A 6,675-nucleotide genomic window follows, 5' to 3' on the forward strand; every position below is an offset into this window, starting at 1 on the left:
TGGGTTAAGGGCCCACTCCACTCCCGTGATGTCCTTCTGTGTATGGCGCGCCGGAGGCTATCTCCCGGCACAGGCTGAAGTGCGGCGTACCAACCGCAAGCTTATCTGGGGACTGTAAACAAACGTTGCATCTGCGGCGTCCTTCACCACGACTAACCCCCTCATAGTGCGGGAGAGAAGTATCTCAGGGTACTTGAGGGGTCTGGAGGACCTCGACTGGACAGCGGCAGCGGCGGCTGGTCTTGCCATCAAAATTTTCATCATGTGGTTAGCATTCTACGGCAACAAAGACACTCTCAAGCCAGAGTTCAACCAACTCCTAACTATCTTCTTGAAAACAAAGGAGACTCAAAATGTTTTGATGCTTTAAATGGTTTTTAAAAATTCTTCTACAAACTTTGGAAATTCTTAATGTCTCCTCCATATTCTTCCACCATCTATTTGCAAAGAAGCAGAAATTTTCATCTTTTGATGATTAAATTTTGTTAAAAATCTTCTTTTGTGTCACCCCATGGAAGGTCATTTGGGGGGGGGGGGGAGGTCTGTACCGGCTGGTATACCTCAACGCCACACATTTGGATTTTCCGCCGTTAAGTACTCCTCTACAGGAGAAACTCTGAACTTTAACAACTGTCCAACTTATAAGTTTTCTCAAAAGATGGCACTACCATAAATTTTGTGATTACAAAGTTGTCAATACTGTGTGGAGTTCAACTTGTTTTGTTTTCCATTAATCAAGAAGTGTGGACATTCTCTTATAGATGTCTCTACTTAAAAACTATGATCATGCACCCTGGTGCGAAGTGAAGGAACTTTTCTTGAAGATAGTTTGTACTCATAAGTTTTCCTATAACTAAATTTCGTTCTTTCATTTGTGGGTTGGCAATATAAATCTTTCTTTCCGCCAGTTTTGAACATAGCCAATCCAGTATTTCTGTAATTAATTTTTGACCAATCGTGTCCTTCTTCAATTTTGATGTGTAACTTTTAGCCAGCCAATAAAGTTGAGTGGGTGTGTCTTAATTATTCATGAAAGGTCCCGTATCTTCCCTGAGTGTATAAAAACTGCTGATTTTCACGGATCCTCGCCACTCGAACAACATCTAGCCTAGTGTATGGAAGTGTAGCAGGAGGCGGAAAGCGCCTCTTTCATCCGGCAGCAGCTCTTCTACAAGGTAATGGCCACTTCTTTATTTCTCGCTACCTCAGCAGTCTAAACCGCGGGGAAGATCCGAAACCTTTACTATGTAACCTATCTTGAAACATGTAATTTGCCGTCGCTTTTGTAAAACTTCACATATCTTTAACTGTAAACCGGGGATAGAGAGTGCTTTACCCTCTTGAGCTCCCCTTCATTTTTCGTTTGGGGTGACTACGTTTTGTAACTGTTTCTTCCTTTCTGTAATGTTTTAAAGTTTTCTCATAAGAGTCACCTCCATAGTTTGGGATTAGCCCCTGTTTCTTCGGCCTAATGCCCCTTAGGTTTTAAAAGATTTCATGTAGGAGTGCAGGCAACGCCTCCATTCATCTTGGTATTTTGGGCCATTTACTTAATCTGTTCTTTTTCACTGAGGCCCAGTAGGTTATACAGTAATATTAAAATATTAAATTAAACAAAAGCCCTTGAAGCAGTAGAGGTGGGAGGGACACCTCGCTGAGTCCGAGGGAAAAACCAACCCTGGAGGGTAAGCAGATTAAGAAAGAAAGAAATTTGTTTACCCTCCGAAGTTGGTTGTTCCCTCGGACTCAGGGAGGGATCCCACCTCCACCGTCTCAAGGGCAGTGTCCTGGAGCTTCAAACTCTGGGTCGGGGGATACAACTGAGGAGGGTGACCAGTATCTCGCCCAGGCGGCCTCACCTGCTATGCTGAACAGGGGCCTTGCGGGGGGGATTGGAAGGGATAGACAAGGAAGAGGGAAGGAAGTGGCCGTGACCGTCAGTTAGGTACCATCCCTGCATTTTCCTGGAGGAGAAGTGGGAAACCACGGAAAACCACTTCTAGGATGGCTGAGTTGGGAATCGAACCCACCTCTACTCAGTTGACCTCCCGAGGCTGAGTGGACCCCATTCCAACCCTCGTACCACTTTTCAAATTTCGTGGCAGAGCAGGGAACCGAACTCAGCCTCCGGGGGTTGTAGCTAATCACACTAACCACTACACCACAGATGCGGAAAGGGAATTGAACCAACGGCACGTGGTGTTCTCAAGCGGTCACCCATCCAAGTAATGACCACGCCCAATGTTGCTTAACTGCGGTGATCGGACGAGAACAGGTGTATTCGACAGGGTATGGCCGTTGGCTGGGTAAAAAGATTAAGAAATAATAATAATAATAATAATAATAATAATAATAATAATAATAAATCGGCCTCTGAAGTGTAGTGGTTAGTGTGACTACCTGTCACCCCCGGAGGCCCGGATCAAATTCCCGGCTCTGCCACGAAACTTTAAAAATGGTTCGAGGACTGGAACTAGGTTCATTCAGTGTCGGAGGTCAACTGAGCAGAGGAATGTTCCATTCCCACCGACCGATCCTCAAAGTGGTTTTCCGTGGTTTCCCACTTCTCTTCTAGGTAAATGCTGGGATGTTACTTTCACTCTTCCTTGCATATCCCTTCCAATCATCCAATCCTTCCACAAGGCCCGGGTTCAGCATATAAGGTGAGGCCGCCTGTGTGAGGTACTGGCCCTTCTTCCCAGGTTGGCAGATCTCCCACAATATATACAACACCAATCTGACGGGAAATCGACCAACCTTGATGGAAATCCAGTTCTAAACATTTTCCTGTGTGCATTTTTTCGACAGGGGGATTAATAAGGGAGATATCAAGAACGGCCACGGCCACAGCCACGGCCGCTTCCTTCTCTCTCCCTTATAAACTTCCCATCCCCCACCCAGACCCCTGTTCAGCATAGCAGGTGAGGCCGCCTGGGCGAGGTACTGGTCATCCTCCCCAGTTGTATCCCCGACCCAGAGTCTGAAGCTTCAGGACACTGCCCTTGAGGCGGTAGAGGTGGGATCCCTCGCTGAGTCCAAGGGAAAAACCGACCCTGGAGGGTAATCAGATTATACGAACGAACGAACTAATGTATGGGACCATTGGAGGAGGGGACAAAGAAAACAGGTTTCGCATCTCGTAGATGTGTGGTGCGAATAAATTCACGTCCACGATTTGAAAAGCGCATCTTTCAAAGCTGACCAATGAAAACGCTTGTTCATCCATTTCTAGGATCGTAGTATGTAAGTGCAAATGGTTTCTAGAGGACCCGCTGCAATCGCTGTTGACGATTAAGATGCCAGATACCATACCACCTGGACTACATTTACGAAATAAATAGCATACGCCTCAACCCAGGATCAACCATTCCATCTCCTGCATGCTAACCCAATACTCTATCCACTGCACCAACTGTACAGCACGAGTAACATGTGCTGACGGAGGTAGTTACCCTTCATGTGGTTACAGTGTTGCCAGATTGTCACTCTTCAGTGTCCATTTTCTGCCGGATAAACTCGCAGGGCGAAAGTTTGTGAGAGACATTTTTTTATTGCTGGCATGTGAGGAGTTGCGGTGCGAGGCCCAAGAGCGCGAATTTCGCTTCAGCCTGTATATTATCCAAGTACTTGTTCCAACATACACCAAGGCATCGATGCCGATATGGAAAAGATCTGCGTCCAGTCCTTGAACCCAAGTCATGACGGAATGGTAGCCGATCATATAGACCTTGAATCGCTTATGACCCAGGTGCTTCATCAACGGTCCAATGGCCAACATTGCTCGCGTGTTGTTGGACGCGTGTGGCCTGGCATTGTCGTGTAGTAACACGAATCTGTTGACAGAAGTCCAGGTCGTATTCTGCGAATTGCTACCCACAAATGCTCCAGTATGTCACAGTAAATGGCAGCATTCGCTGTCGTCCCTCCGGTGAGGAAATACACGATTTTCAATCCTTCACATAAATTTAGATCTAATTCAAAACTGTTATCCTTAAAAATAAAGCTCCATTTATGCGACGGAGGGATTCGAACACTCAATCTCCTATTTACTATAGACAGGCGCTTTAAACAACTAAGCCACTGCACCTATGGCAGCTGGGAGAGAATCTGTGGGCATAGTTATGTTCACTAGGATGGGCTTGCGATAGGTATGCGATTTGTCACCGAGATTGTTATTTAAGTCCGCCTCTGTGGTGTAGTGCTTAGCATGATTAGCTGCCACTCCCGAGGGCTCGGGTTCGATTCCCGGCTCTGCCACGAAATTTGAAAAGAGTTACGAGGGCTGGAATGGGGTCCACTCAGCCTCGGGAGGTCAACTTCTCCTCCAGGCAAATGCCGGGATGGTACCTAACTTACAGTAAGGCCACGGCCGCTTCCTTCCCTCTTCCTTGTATATCCCTTTCAATCTTCCCATCCCCCGCAGAGCCCCTGTTCAGCATATCAGGTGAGGCCGCCTGGGCGAGGTACTGGTCATCCCCAGTTGTATCCCCGACCCAGAGTCTGAAGCTCCAGGACACTGCCATGGAGGCGGTAGAAGTGGAATCCCTCGCTGAGTCCAAGGGAAAAACAGAAACTGGAGCGTAAACAGATAAAGAAGAAGAATACGTTCCAACCCCTTACTCCTCATCTTACAACGGACCACAAACTTTGCAGACGATATTGCGCTAGTTACAAAAACCGAATGCGATTTTATAATCGCTTTAGAACTAATGAATGTGTTGCTCAACGAAAAATGAAAAATTGAAAAGAAATAATAAAGCATAACTGATGAAATTACAGCAAACAGAGGATGTTGGGGGAGAAAACCTGCCAGAGGTGAGAAATTTCCCTCACCTTGGCAGCATATTTTCGAGTTGGGAAGTTTACATTAAAATTGCAGGCCCCATTGCCTACTGCGCGGTCACAATCGATTTGGGGAGTTTCCGTTACAATGGCAGCTCCCCTTTCGTACTTCCAGACATATTACAAATTGAGGAGTTTTTATTATAATGGCAGGAAACGTCCCTACGACCAGTCAAAATTGAGTTGTGTAGTTATCATTATAATGACAGGCCCCTTTTCCAACTGCCAGCCAGCTTACTGCCAGTCACACGAATTTGGTGAGTTTCCATCAAAATAGCAGGCCAGTATGCCTAATGCCAGTCACATTTTAGATGGGTACATCTGTTTACAACTGCGGGAACGCTCGCCTACAGCCAAACACAATCGGGTAAGGGGAGTTTTGAACAAAACTGCATGCTCGCTTGCCTTCTGCAAGTCAAATCGAGAAGTGAATTATTCATTACACTGGTAGGCCTGCCTTATAAATGCCAGTTACACAGGAATTGGAGAAGGAAAAATGCACATGAAAAAAGTTTTAGAGATGGAATTCCATCACGTTTGGTCGATTTCCAGTCAGGTTGGTCATGTACTGTATATATTGTATATATTCCCTAGAAACCGCCATTCCATTCCGGGAACATGAAATGTTATTGACGATTAACACCTACAGTTGGACAGGTGGATGCTAATGTAAAGTTTGACTCAAATATCTTCAGTAGTTTTCATGTTGTAAAAAATACGTTTTACACGCACCCGCTCTTGAGTTAAGTCCGTTGGAACTTGTACCGGAAAACGGTCCGTTAATGATATCTCTCTTATTAATCCTCGTATTGAAATGATGCACATGAGGAAAAAGGCTTAGGAATTAATCTCCATTAAGGCAGGTAAATTTACATTAAGTTTGGTTGTGTATATTTTGTGGGAATGCAAAATCACGGTTTCGGTTTCGTATAATCCCCCAGTCAATTGAGGGATTTAGAAACAATATTTGCTCTAAAACCTATCAAAGGACAGATGGATTCTAAATATCAAGTTTGATGGAAATATATCCAGTAGTTTCCAAGTTATAGACAAACAGACAAACAAACAAACAAACAAACAAACAAACAGACACCAAAACTGAATATATGCAGATGGTCATTATTACACCTGAAACGGATTACTGTACGGAAATTTCGCCAAAATTGTCAATGTACAGACACACTCTAGAAGTGCACACCTTTATTTCGATAGTTACTGCTTTGAAACTGTACGACGTATCTACAAACGAACTTCACCATCAGACGCCCCCTTCAGTGCTCTACATGGTTGGTCCTATGACATTTTCTCGTATCTCCTATGTTTATGGGTTAGATTGAGTTAGAATCATTGAATGGGGTGAAAGTTTGTACAGTTTTCACATACTACTTTATATTTTTGATACTCATGTGACAGCTAGAATCATAAAATTTGGCTATAACATGGCCAATGGTCATGTCAATGTGTGTTCCGAATGTTATGATTCTACCTTTCCTATAATAATAATAATAATAATAATAATAATCGTATGGCCTCAGCTACCGTGTGCAGACATTTCAATTTGACGCCATCTGGCTGTCTGCTCGTCAATTTAGACGTTCCGTTTTACTCTAGGCCCCCACTAGATGGCAGACCGAGTAAACCGAAACTCTCTTATTAATTTTGTCGGGTAAACACCAAATGTGTCACCAGAGATCTTTTACATGCCGACATCGTACGACATAGAGTGTCGAATGGACTTTTTTCCGCCCTTCAAAAATCCGACTACCTCTGCCGGGTTTGAACCCGCTATCTTGGGATCCGGAGGCCGACACTCTACCGCTGATCCACAGACTA

General features: G+C 44.7%; 1 non-coding gene across 1 annotated transcript; it reads right to left on the bottom strand.

Annotated features, from left to right (window-relative positions):
• Positions 1 to 2,184: 2,184 nt before the first annotated feature.
• Positions 2,185 to 2,303, bottom strand: LOC136872987 (5S ribosomal RNA). Its single transcript, XR_010860138.2, has one exon. It is a non-coding gene; the product is annotated as a 5S ribosomal RNA (ribosomal RNA).
• Between the last annotated feature and the right edge of the window lie 4,372 nt (positions 2,304 to 6,675).

Source organism: Anabrus simplex, chromosome 4, assembly GCF_040414725.1.
Source record: "Anabrus simplex isolate iqAnaSimp1 chromosome 4, ASM4041472v1, whole genome shotgun sequence".
NCBI classification, from domain to species: Eukaryota; Metazoa; Arthropoda; class Insecta; order Orthoptera; family Tettigoniidae; genus Anabrus; species Anabrus simplex.